Below are 14494 nucleotides of genomic sequence, written 5' to 3'. Positions count from 1 at the left end.
TTTATTGCAGAGGTTCGAAACTCACCAGGCAAGCGATGTTGCTGGGTAGCATTAAGGAGATGTCCGATCAAACAACTGGATTTCAATAGGACAAAAGGCTCACTTTGCTGGTCGCTTGCGCGCGCCTTGCCACTTTTAAATTTAACCTGTTTAACTCAAATTATTTTTCTGATATTTGTGTGTCGGCTGTTAAGGGCGATTCCCGTATCGCGAATTACATTCTAAGATTTGGCCACGAGAACGCATGAGCTGCCGACTTCAGTTTCGTTCTCCGAGTTAGAATTACTTGTGCGCGTCATTTCATCAACTTGAAACTTTCGCAGCTTAGGGTAATATGACGAAATACAAATTGAAAAAAGCTTCAAATTTAATGCTTTTTCAGTGGTTTAATTTTCAGCTGTAAAAGTTTGCCAAGTCAAAGACACAATAGGGCAGAGTGAGATGATATCATAACAAGATTTGGAGCCATTTTGTAGACAACACCGTTTCACACGAAACCTGCTGTGTTGAACCTTGCCACTTTAAATGACGATTTCTTTACATAAATCTTTTCTTTGGTTGTTGGGCTTACTGCAGCAAGTGGAAATTCCCGTATCACGGCCTATGACAAAAGTCTCGAAAAAGGGAATTAAAAATTTTTTGCCAAGGAAATTTAAATAATCTGCAGTACTCGTAAAAAAAAGCCTTAAGTCTTGGCTTAATTTGTTCACTTCACGATTCAAAATCAGCCCTATATCTTCTCCAGAACGATTCCCGACTATACGTCGACCATGTGATTCAAAATGTCAAGGCTGGGAAGCTTTATAGCGAATTGAGATGTTCTTCACTAGTGGGCTGCCATTTTTCGACTCCATCTTGTTAGCTGATTTATCGTTGTCCTCGCTTCAAACGCCAGTTTATCCATATTTTTGAATGTAAACTCACATTTCAATTTAAATCCGACTTACTTTATTATTAAACAGCATTCCATTCTGAGTTGAAGTCTCTTAAATGAGGAAAAACAACGGCAGCAAGTCAAAACTATCCTCTGCTCCTTGCAAGTTCTGTAGTTCATCGCCATACTTTTGACTCGCCATCTTCGCTTCATTTGTGATCCTTCGCCGTATTTCCCGTTGTATTGAACCAGTATTAGTCATAAAGATACGGTAAATGCCCAAGTCTTTCAAATGACTCATCATCTTTGCATTCATTGTGGTCCGTCCTTTTGGAAACATGCGATGAATATTAACAATGCCAGCACTACATCCGCCATTTGTCGTGTTCCCGCGTTTCGAATGAATTTGACTGAATTTCAAGGGCTTTTAGGGGTGATGAGGTGCATGCGCAACATTAGTCTCCTTTGTTCCATCAGATACAGATCAATCCTGACGATCGAAAACTGCTAAGGTTTCTCTAGTTCGACGACGTTGAAAAGGACCGCCCTGAAATCAAACAGTTTCACTTTCGAAGACTCGTCTTTGGCCGAACACCATACAAGCCCAGCTATACACACATGAACTATCAAGTAACACACGACAACATGCTACAAGGTACGAAGAAAAAGAACCAGCCATGACATCTTTACTATAAGTTCACGCCACTATGTTGACGATCTGGTGTGCGGAGTTTTCATGATAACGATGCCATGAATTTGCGCGACAAGCTACAAGGAATCATGATTGAAGGGCGGATTATCACTGCGAAGGTGGAATTCGAAGAGTCAGTGATTTCGCAAAAAAAAAGCAGGACGCAGAAAAAAAACACCAAGCAATCAAAGAGGTTTCATCCAATGAAAAGGAAAGTGCACGGAATCACAAGAAAGAAGAATCATCAAGTGCAGAAGCTATTGAATCGCAGACAGAACAATTTGTGAAGAATCTCGGGATTTACTGGGACGTAATCGGAGACGAGTTTCGATTTGACCTCTCTGACCAAACGATCTGTGCTGTTAGTCTGTTAACGCAGTTCACAATTAACATGAAAATCCTCTTCCAAAGTCGGTGTTTTGAGATGGTCAACTGGGATGAAAGCTTGGAAAGAGAAGACTTAGCAAGTCATCGTAGCAAGAAATCGTTAGATTAGTTAGTTAGCAATGCACCATTCTCACAACCAAGCAAGACCCCAGTCTCGTGCATCACTTCCGTGTAAGCACCATTTGGCTTACCTTGTTATCCAGGATGTACATTCTAAGATAAAGCATAATGGCATCAAGGATACGTTAACGACCTTTCGCAAGAGATTCTGGATACCAAGGGGACGCCAAGCCGTCAAGCGAATTTAGGTAAACTTAAAAAGAGTAGAAGGGGTTCGTTTCACACCACCACCAACTCCAGATTTGGTGTCAATAAACCCACCATTTGCCCAATCGGCATACAGGGTTAGATTTCGCAGGCCCGTTATACGTACGCGATGGAGAATCTACTGAGAATATGAAAGAAAAGTCTACGTTTGCCTGTTTACTTGGGCCTCCACCAGAGCGATCCATCTGGAGCTAACATCATCTTGCAGCGATGAGTCCTTTCTTTTAGCCTTTCGCAAGTTCGTTAATCGACAGGGATTGCTAATTACCCTCATCTATGACAATGCTACAACCTTCAAATCAGCATCTAACGACATAAGGAAGGAAGTTCTTCGATACTTAACTGAAAATCTCATGGCATGGAATATTATCGTTGAGAACACTGGACGAAAAAACTGATTTTCACAAATGGCAAATGCAAATGCATGGCAAATGCTACGTTTGTTTAAATTTGCTGAAAAGCACAGATCACATTTGCCAAAGTTTTTCTACGTAAGGCAATGCTAATAAATGCCACATTTGTCTTAAATTGCTGTTGTGAGTAAAAGTAGGAATAACATGGTATTTTTCTTGATATTTGGAGGGGTAGTAAACATGATGTTCAAACTAAAATATTGCGTCCGTTTGCACACTACGGTGGCCCCGTGAGGGACATGACATTTCGTGATCGATTTCCCTGCTTCAAATTTTCAAACTCGAAATTGTGAGTTTAGAACTTTTTCTTGAGTTTACTTCGCTCTAAATGTTGTTTTGTGCCTAATTAGGCCTAAGGTTAGCACTTCTGAAGGGTTCGGGCTTTTTCAACAGTTACATTATAACCTTAGACTGTACTTTACACTGACCGGTTTGTAAACTCAAAATTTTGAGTTTGTGAACTCAGAAATTTGAGTTTCAGAAACTGAACATAAACTCAAAATTTCGAATTTCTGAGGTTTGAAATTCTGAAGCAGGAAAGCTGATCACGAAATGCCATGTCCCTTACGGGCAACCGTAGGACAAACTGTGGTCAAACTGCTATTCACAAGTTTCTCGGCTTTTTAATTATGTTAGTTTTTTAAAGTCGCTTTTCGAATTAGTTGTTCGTCTTGTTTGTAGTGAATGCTAGGAACAGGCTAGCAATGTTAAGCGATTCAGAGTCAGAACGCAGCAAAGTGCAGTACACATCATTTGGAGAGAAACATTACGCTGGTGGACTTAAGCACCGAAAGTTGCGTCCTAAAACCGTTAAACAGCACGATAATCCTGGCAAACCAGAAAGATGCATTTGTTCGCATATTTGAGAAGCATCAAAGCAAATGACCAAAGTTAAAGCCTGGCAGTCCTTTATATTTAACCCCTAAAAGAAAAGTCAGCTCTTACGACTAAGTGTAGTACAAAAAAACACCAGGTGGAAAAAACACCTCGAGAAAGGTTGTTCAAGACATGTGTAGAGTTGCAGGAATAGAAGGTTACAAAACAAATCACTTCCTGAGAGCCACGACGTGCACGATTGGCCTAGAAAAGGGAGTGCCTCAAAAGCTTATAATGGAACGAACTGGACATCGTACTGTGAAATCACTTCACACCTATCAAAGAGTTAGCGACGCGCGGAAGGAAATTGTTTCCGTTGTTTTGCAAGGGCCAGCGTCTGATTTTTCGGGGGCCTCAGTGGAAAGCGATGAACCACCGACTAATAAAATCCGCGAACGTGCCCCAAAAGAAAACACTGCTCAGTTCAATTTTAGAAATTGTAGCGTCGTATTTAAGGTGGCTGGAACCAGTTTCACTACTTTTGAGGACCTTTTTATTAGAAGGGTTGTCACTGCAAAACTGTATCACGTAAAAGAAATCTTATGGTACCTTACCAAACACCAATTATTACTTAAGAAATGCGCTCAATATTTTGACGTAAAAGGTTGCCATGGCAACATGAAAGCTCACCAAAAACACCCTATATTTCGTCTTTACTTGCTTATATCGTAAAAACGAACTCGGTGACCCCCATTTTTTATTGTAAAATAGTAATTAGCAATTTGAGATAGGACTATCTGCAAAGTTAAAAAATATTCTTGGGAGCAAATTCAGGGCTACCGTAAATTTTCGAAAAATTAAGGTAGCTCTGAATTGGCTCCCAAGAATTTTTTTAAACTTTGCTGATACTTCTATCTCAAATTGCTAATTACTATTCTACAATAAAAAATGGGGGTCACCGAGTTCATTTTCGAGATATCAGCAAGTAAAGACGAAATATAGGGTGTTTTTGGAGAGCTTTCATGTTGCCATGGCAACCTTTTACGTCAAAATAATGAGCGCATTTTGTTAAGCAATAATTGGTGTTTGATGTGGTACCATAACGTTGCTGTTACGTGATACAGTATAGTAGTTATAACCAATCTAATAAGAAGGTCTCTAAAAGTGGTGAAACTGGTTCCAGCCACCTTAATATTTCCAAACTAGACGCTCCGTGAGCGTAAACTGGGTTGCCCGTTTGTAAGTGTTACACCAGGAGCGAAACACTGGGACACTCAGTTGGGTGGTAAGTGGATTTTTCTCAGAGTAATGGTGGGTGTGGCAATCCGAAGAAAAAAAGTTTAAGAATGCTATAGGTACTCCTGGTAACTCCTACAATGGAAGAAGAAGGCCAGGGGATTGAATGCGGATGAAGCATATTTCTCATTCATTCTCAGGGCCGCTCGATTCTCTAAACCGGCTGTGTGGCTAGGTGGTACTTAGTTGCGGGGAGCAAGTAAAAAACTATTAATTTAGGTTTTCTTAATTGTTGAGAGTTAAATTTAGGTTACACGAGGACGCAGTAGATTTTAGACGTTGTACAACATATGTAGTTATTTCTTCTATACAGGTAAGCTTGAAGTAATTACAATTTTTTTGAGTTTAAAGCTTGGTTGGGTTGGAAGTGAGTTGATTTCGGCGGAGAAAGGCTATTATCATAAAATTATTTTTGTAAATTCAAGTTTTATCAGCGGTTTAGCTTGTGTCCTTAGTATCCAATTTCGCGCGGTTCGAGGACCATGTGAGAGTTTGCCTGCCATGTTGTTTTGTTATTAGGCAGACTTCACATTTTTACCGTATCTGAAGAGGTACAAGCGTGTTCTGTAAGTCGGTTTCCATTTGTGTGTTATTCGAAGCATTATACTAGCCACATTTTTCCTTTCATTTAGAACGTGTGAAAGGAATTGTTACGTGACAAGTTTGTGATATCCAACAACAGTAATAGGACTGCGGTAAAGTTAATAATTGGGAGAGAGGCTGAAGCAGGATTGTGTGGAATCGTCTCAGAAGTGTATTGTAAACCGTTCAAGCTTGGGTGTTGTCAAGGAGTTAAGTCTTACGTGGGTGTAATATGGAATAAATCCTTTAAACGCATTTGGAGTTTGGACTTAATTCTGTCATATGGCAGTCTCTGTGGTTTTGGCAGGCACAATTTTGTTTGTTGCTCGTAGGCTTCCTCTTGGCCTGATCGAAGATCAATGTTGTGTGCAGTTGCTTGGGTCTTCCTTTCTACTGTCAGAGTTTATCAAAGTACTGTCAGTGTAACGGTTCACTGCTTCAGATTTAAGTTGTTTGTAAGATACTTTTGCAGTTTCTTGATATAAATATTTTGGAATCCTAGATCATAGCAGGAGCCCATCTGTGTTTCTGACCATAGATGCCGAGCATTTACATGATCAGTAACGCTCATGTATCATTTCGTTCGTTGCTTCATTCATCGTGGGAACACTTGAATCCACAAATGACCAGCTTCCAAAGACAGTGGCTTCATGGCTCAGTTGGTTAGAGCGTCATACTGGTATCGCAACGTCATGGGTTGAGAACCTGTCGAAGTCATGAATTTTTCAGGCTTTTCTACGCAATTGCTAGAATAGTTTTCATAACTGCGAGGATCATAACTTCACTTGAGTTTTTACTTAACAGCCTAAGAATTGTTCTCTTGTTGGATGTACATTGTATTTCTGCAGAAAAAAGGAAATGAGAAAACTTTTAGGACTTTCAACTTTTACGGAAGATGAATGTGGGTTCGTCCCAAGTGTTTTTGGTTTTAGAGGAATTTACATAACAGACAAAATATGCAAGCAATGGGACCATGAAAAGAGTGAAAAGATATTTTCATATCAACAACTGGGGGACTTTTGAAAGATGTACTTTTCAGCATGTTACGTGCAAACCAAGAAAAAAGAAATCAGAATTCCTTTAGTAAGAGTCTTACCTATGATCGTCTGATAACTACATGTCGTTGATGGAATTTTCATCCTAACACCCTAAAAGAGAAAAAGATATTTAATAACAAGGCTCCAGATTTTATTTTTATGAATAAGTATTCGTTATTGTAAATAAGGTGGGCTTTAGAAATATTTGTTTTATAATAATAATAATAATAATAATAATAATAATAATAATAATAAAATATCCGTCGCTCTTCGACCTAAAAAAAAAAGTTTTTATTCCAATTTTGGGCTATCAGCATTGCGGCTCAGAGTGGAGGAGTCAGCGGGCATTTTTGCAGCTTATGATGTATGATATGGGGAAGACATGTGAGAAGCAGTATTTAGACTGATGTTTGATGTTAATATTGAGTCCACGAAGAAACATCAAAGCAACAAAGAAAATATCCACAGCAACACTTGTGCTTACCTTGTTTCTGTTGATTATGAAATCTCTGTTCCCCGTATCATACCTCACAGCAGATGGCTGACTTAGTTTTTGAGCCCGCCTTGAAAAGGCCAAAAAAGTGGGAAAAGCCCAACTTAATTTTAATTTGAACATAATTTTCTTGCAAAAAACAGAAAACGAGAAGAAGTAACTCCACAAACTTAGCTTTACTTATGTTAGGCTAATTTCCAAAAAAAAAAAATTTGGAAAAGTTGTTGCTTTTGGCCTTCAGTTCTCCTTTAATGGTGGTCTGAACTGGTACATCATATAAGAAGCATGCCTGTCGTTTATAGTAATTAAAAGTCCTGCCTGGGAATATCTGAGTAAGATGAAAGATACAAAGTAATTATTGTAAACTTACCTACTCGTGGTGCAGGGCACAGGCAGGGGGTGAGGCACCATATGGTGGTGCCTTGTAAAATCAGCTTGTCAACAGACCTCTGAAGTCTCCCATTCCGGTTATGGGAACTTCTAGCTTAGAAACAAAGATTGTCTCCTCAGGTTCTTGCGCAAGTTTGGAAGTTCTTGTGGCATATGAACATTATTATTTTTGACAAAGGAATTGATGAAATTTACCAACTTCTAGAAAAAAAATTTTCTTGGTAATTTCAAATTAATAGACAGATGATTATCAAAATCTCTGCTTATTCAAAAACAATTACATTATTGTGTAACATGGTTTTCCCTCCACTGGTTGCAGAGCCTTAGATTTAATCTGCTTTGCTTAAGTCAAATGATGCCATATAATAACAATAATAATATTATAGATAAATGTTTATAATATTTAAGACAAAACTGATGAAACTTGTCAAGGTGGTGCACTAATTTGTCTGCTTTTGAGGACACTGTGGTAGATTAAGATGTTATGAATTTCCAGTTTTGTTCTAGCTGGACTTGTGATCTCTTTGCCAGGTCTTTGCGACACCTTTTTTCAAAATCTCTAGAAGAGTTCTTTAATTCATTTTCATTGTAAAAGATCCTTGCATGAAAGTTTCGTAATATCATTTTAGTTATAGCTAGCATATGGATATTTTAACCGCATCATGGTTCCTGCCAAGACACATTTGTACATAAATTTATGAAAATTTTATATTTACAGTTATTGCTATAAATAAATACGGTATTATCTGCTGTGCATGACAGTTTAAATAAATATATATAAATATTTAAATATCTTTCTTATATTTTATGGATATTTTAACAGCATCATGGTCAGAGTAGTAGACGCTAATTACAGTATTCTCTATGATGTCAAATTTTGTTGTTTTTAGGTAAATTTGGTCAAGTATGTTTCCTGATGAGACAAAAGTTGGACTTTGTACAAACTGTGAATAACCTAGAGAGGTCATTAAAGATTTTAGCGGTCTTATGCTATCATCATTTAAGTAGTTGATATTGAAATCACCAAGAATGATGTCGATTGGATAAGTGCCAAGGATATTTCGTAGATGACTTACATATTGTATTATATTTGAGTTGTTCTTTCGGTAAAGAAAAAGAACTCTAAAATTGGGACGCATAGTTGTAGATGTATTCAAAATTATTTTAAATTTCATTGCATTTACTTGTGGAAAGTATTCATGTTCCTTAGTTTCTATTGATCTTCTGGTACACAGTGCCAAACTTAAAAATCTATCAGTAGGATGATCTTGCCTGAAGAGAGTAAATGGTAGTAGATGAGATTTTATGTCAGTATCATTGCTATGAGGTACAAGTTGTGTTTCTGTCAGTGCAATTAGATCACTGCTCTTTATGTTTGCATCATACTTGATATCTACACTATGTTTTTTGAGTGATCGTATGTTTAATAGACATATAGTGAGCATTGAATTGTCCTTACATTTTTCACAAGTTCCAATGGTTTTTGAGATTTCTCGCAGTCTTTCATATTCTTTATGTACCCGAGGATCTGCTTTCACATGTTTGCTGTTAATTTTTCCTAGAATGTGAATACCATTTAAAGAGGTCGCTCGGCTCAGTGCAACATATACCTGACCATAATTGAATGATCTCTGTTTGACCAACTCAAAACTAATGACGAGACTGTTAAGTGACAATCCCTGTACTTTGTGAATGCTAACAGCGTAAGCCAATGTTAAAGGGAATTGCATTCTCTGTATTTCTGGAGAAGAAGGTTTATTTGGATGTATTTTAATTTTTGCTAGGACAGGTTCTATGGGTACAACTCCGTTTTGTCGCACAAAACTGCTAGTACTCTTTTGAATTAAATTGTTGCCAGCTTTGGCATCATCAAATTTTACATAGATAATGGTGGGTTTTTTGTTATTTTGATTTACTTCAATTTTAAAAACAGTTCCTAGTTGACCATTTATAAGTCTATCTGCAATATCAATGTTGTTGGTTAACATAACTCTAGCAGATTCCTTTATATAGATATTAGCATCAAGTCCACCAGTTTCAGACCTGGGTCTAGCTAAAATCCTGTTAATATCTTGCTCTGATACATTAGGAGGGTACTGATCTGTGGCTTTAAGGTGAAACAACTGTGCAGGTATTTGGTGCAATTTCATTTCATTGTGTCGATTGACCGGATTATTTTCAGCCCAGATGTGAAGAGCATCTGATGGATAATTAACATCTGATGGATCTATAGATCTAGATTGGATGCACTTGATATCTTCTTCAGTTTGAGTTGCTGTACGGAACCTATTCAGAAGTTCAGCAAATGGTTGGTCATCCTTCTACCTCATGATATCAACAAGCTCTATCATTGTGAATAGGTGCCATGGGTGGCACAAGTTAAACACATCATTTTTGTAATTTGCAAAAACAGGTTTCCTGCGTATTGGTGGTAGTTGATACATGTCACCAATGCTAATGCCTGCAAACAGGTGAACATTTGATGTGCCAACAATTTCTTTTAGTCTTTGGTGGATATGAAGCAAAGTATTGTTAGCAACCATAGAGATTTCATCTATTATGATCAACTTGAGGTCAGCTAGTAACATTCTCATCTGTGTTTTCTTTTGGTCAGACATTGCAGATAAATTATCACCTGTTTCTTTGGGAATTGCCAAGGTAGTGTTTATTGTTGTCCCATCTATGTTAATAGCAGCAACTCCAGTAGGTGCCATTAAAAGAACTGTAGGTAATTCAGGATTCATCGGAGGATGTCTAAAGGTCTTTGTGACAGTGTGGTAGATTGTTCGGATCAAGTGACTTTTACCAGCACCTGCTCCACCAGTTATAAATAAATATATTGGTTTTACTTCTTCAGGTTTTCGACTATTCATGTTTTTCATTTTACTTCTACACCAGGTGAGAATTATATCATAAGCATAGCGCTGTTTTTTGTTCAATGATCTAACACACTCCCGTAGCTTATCATCACTAATTTCTGTTGGCTGGTTGTATGTTATCATTCCAAAGTTTGAATGATTCTCAGTTTCTGATGATGAAACAAGATGTGTAGGTAATTGTTCATTAAATGACTCGTTTGGTGCTGAATCATCTTGCTCTTCAGATTGTAAATCTTCATTTTCCTGGTCATTCATAGAATCATAGCTGGAGTGGATGATATTGCCCTGGTTATTTCGAAGAAAATCAAGTGCTTCTGTAACAGCATCAGCATCAGGCTCAAAATTCTCTCTGTTTCGTTCCACTACAGCTTGTACTTCATGGTCATAGAATTTAGAAGCATAAGTCTTCCTAAAAGACTTGTTTCGTCTCTCCATGGGTAGTAAAGCATCAGGAGATGATGAAAATACAGTTCAGGTTCTTTTGCTTTGTTTGGCTTGTGATATCTTATAACAGCTTTTACTTTTCTACACTTCATAACTTCATGCGTGTTCATTAATCTTATTTTGTCTGGAGGTGACATATCAGGATCACAATTGTGATGTAATTCAATGACATCGTTAGTTAAAACCTCAGGTTGAGCATCAGCTGTTTCTTGGCAGTCCTTTTTGTATTCTTTATAATAGTATGCAGCAAACTCTGCCAGACATAGCCTATCTACAGAAGGAATACACTGTGGTCTTAAAGTGTATCGATCAATAATATTTGATTTAAAGATAGCAGTACTTTCATCATCCAGTTCATCAAGTTCTTCTGGTGATTTTGCAATGCGTACTCTTTTTTCTGGTAGGTCAGTGCTTACAAAAACTGTTGCAGGGAATATTTTTCGTAACCATAGTTCAGGCATGCATCTGTAAACACATTCTTGTGAACTGACCTCTCTGGTAGAGAGGAAAGCAGCACCAATTCTTTTTAAGCTATCCCTGACACTCAAGTTTTCTTTCTTAGCTTCCTTTGCAGCATTCATAATTGCCTGTGAGCATTCAGTCTCATCCTTGGTAAAATATGAGCACACGTAAGTTATGCACTTGTAGTGATTAAATACAGGTTGCAAGTCAACATTCGCTCTAAAACCCTTAATACCAGCAATAAAATAATTATTAATAAAACAGCTGTTTGTTGATCTTTTAAGGTGCAGCTCATAGTCTGAGTCAGGTGAAATGGATAAAGCCCAATAATATTCCTCTTCAGTTATGTTTACAGATTTGAAAATATCAGCTTCTGTTAATGTAGGATTATAGTTTGCCTTACTGGGATTTAACATTTCATCTATTTTTTCTTTAACTAGTCTAAGGATTTCTTTTTGTCTGTCTATGGTACTCGTCTTTTTTTCTGGATTTAAATCATCAGAAAGAGGTTCAGCCACAATAGTCTTGTTTGTAAAAAAGTGCCCAAAATTAAACCTACATTTAATGTTTTTGTATTTTCTACACGTCTTTGAATGACTGTGCTTTTGGTAGGTTTTTACAAGCTCGTGTAACTCAGGGTCTTGACTCTGATCAGGAAGGCATGCCTGCACATGTTCATCTATGAAATGGATATAAGCTTCCTTGGTATCATGTGTTAGTTCAGGGCAATCTGATGTCCATATTAAAGCATGTAAGTGAGGAGAGCCTCTCATCTGAAACTCAATGCGGAGTGCATAGTATACTATTTTACCAATTGGGTTTGCATTAGTTAGAAGAATTTCAGTGAAGAATGTTTCAACTCTATATTGAAAGTGCTTAGCAACAACAACAGGATTTACATTCAGCATTGAGCATCTTTCATTATAAGATAAAGCATCAACTTGTTCATTTGTTAGATTTTTGCCTTGTGTTCTTGCAATAATCTGAAAAAGTTCAGGCCACCTAAGGTCAGCACAGGATAATGTCATAAACCATGTTGGTATTCCAAGCTGTTTTACCATAGCTACTACTTCATACATAAATTTCATACATTAAATTTCTAGCGATTTGTACCTCTCTGCTCTGTCAGACAAGAGTTTTTCTTTTTCTGCAGGATCTAGAGATTTGTACCACTCTGCCCTGTCAGACAAGAGTTGTTCTTTTTCTGCAGGATTTAGTGATTTGTACCACTCTGCTCTGTCAGACAAGAGCTGCACATGTTCATCTATTACCAATGTTCATGATGTTAATCAAGTCCACTGATGAGATAATATTATTCCTGTAATTATAGATAAGTGAAGCAAGAGACATTGCTACACACTGAGTGCCTGCATTCTGGCCGAACAATTCCACATTGCCTTGACTATAAGGCGCTTGAATAGTTTTGGTATGATCAATGGGCCCAGGGTTTTTCTCTATATCATTAGACAGCTTTAACTCTGTATGATTCATCTTATGGTTAACGTTCTTATAAACAGATCTTACTGAAGTATAGTTACACCTAAGTCTCACTCTTCCACGGCGAGCTTTAGGTTTTTTCTTTCGATTTGCTGTCCACCACGTCCTTTGTGTACTCCTCTTCTTAGCAGCAGACCTTAGTCTCACATACAAATAGTCTAACTTACGATTAAGTACACTCAATTTCGTAAATAAATGCATGGCAGAAGATTTCGGTACGTTCTTTTTAATATATTTTCGAACTAATTTCCTGAAAGATCTGCTCTTATGCAAGGCTCGTGATAGCTGTTTCACTGGAATTCTGCTTGGTTCTCGGTCCCTTTGTTGACGCCCTCCTTCACATTTACCATAAACAAACTTAGCATAACGAGATCGAAGTTGCAAGTAATTTACTGATTCTTTATTATCAATATCCACAACAACTGATGGCTGTGCGGCATTCTCATATATGTTCTCCTCCAAGGCTCGCGTTAACTGTTTCGCTGACTTAGCATAACGAGATCGAAGTTGCAAGTCATTTACTGATTCTTTATTATCAATATCCACAACAACAGATGGCTGTGCGGCATTCTCATATATGTTCTCCTGCAAGGCTCGCGTTAGCTGTTTCGCTGAAATTCTGCTTGGTTCTCGATCCTTTTGAACAACATGGCGACGCCCTTTTACACATTTACAATAAACAAACTTAGAATAACGAGATCGAAGTTGCAAGTCATTTATTGATTCTTCATTATCAACATCGACAACAACAGATAGCTGTGCGCCTTTCTCAAATAGGTCACTGTCATTGAATGCATTCAAAATACGTTCATTCAAACATAAAACGCTGCACCAGGCATGGTACAAAATGCTGACAACATTAGTGAGGATAATTCCAAACGATACAAATAGTTGAATATGAAATAGCATTACAGTTCGAAATACACAGAAATTCAGTAATAGCAGAAAACAAACAGCCATAATAATACAAATGGATAGAAAATTCACCTTCTTTTTCAGAATTTTAACTAAATGCATCCGGCTCAGCAGACTATCTTTCTGCGACTCGATGGCATCAGTACTGACTTTGTGCTCACCAACTTTCTTCTCTTGGAGACTTTCACAGTTCTGTGCTTTTCTTGTTTGGTATTTGGTTTCAAAGCGGTTCATATCAGTGTAGTTCATATCATGATTTTCATATATTTGCTCATTTAGTGCACATTTGTTCTCAATATAGCTTTCTTTCAGTTCGCGGACCGACCCGGGCCAAAACATTCGCTCAATGACGTCTTTTGGTGTGGGTCTACCGCGAACGGCGTGTGCATAAGTGAGTGGTTTGAGCGTTCCCAGCAAGAAGCTCAATACAACAACAAGCCACATGGCGACAAAACACCTAATGTCTACTAATTCTGGTCTAAGGCAACTAACTTCACCACAATTTGATCGCGCAGGAGTGACAATGAAATGGTTTTACTCAATCATGTGATTCTGCCTGTCAACAAGGCATTATGCAGAGGATCGAAATCCTCCAATCATGATCAGCTATTTCATTTCGCATGTCAAGTGGTTGCTGTTACCCCAAATGTTACCGCAAACACAGCTGGTCACGTTCTCGAGATGATACACAGAAGGCGTAACAACAGATTCAAAAGGAATAGAAATGGATTGTTTTAACTCTGTACTGCCGCAAAGCAAAGCGAACAGCTCAAAAACATTACCGAAAAATGATTTCATAATTCATAGCCAAATCACCACGGGCAAGATCCTCGCATGTCGCATACTCGAAACGGTTTTCTATTGACAGATTTCTTTCTTTATGAGGCAATCATGGAAAGGGCCCGGACGCACTGGGCAAATTTTTGTTTATTCTGCGATAAAATCTGTCACCAGTTCCCAGAGACAAGTGCGCCCGGTGATTACTTTGTGA

General features: G+C 37.9%; 1 pseudogene; it reads right to left on the bottom strand.

The window, feature by feature from the left end:
- Window positions 1–6121: 6121 nt before the first annotated feature.
- Window positions 6122–9636, bottom strand: LOC138025338 (ATP-dependent DNA helicase PIF1-like; annotated as a pseudogene).
- Between the last annotated feature and the right edge of the window lie 4858 nt (window positions 9637–14494).

Source organism: Montipora capricornis, chromosome 12 (assembly GCF_036669925.1).
Source record: "Montipora capricornis isolate CH-2021 chromosome 12, ASM3666992v2, whole genome shotgun sequence".
Taxonomy (NCBI): Eukaryota; Metazoa; Cnidaria; class Anthozoa; order Scleractinia; family Acroporidae; genus Montipora; species Montipora capricornis.
This window is presented reverse-complemented; position numbering and strand designations above follow the sequence as displayed.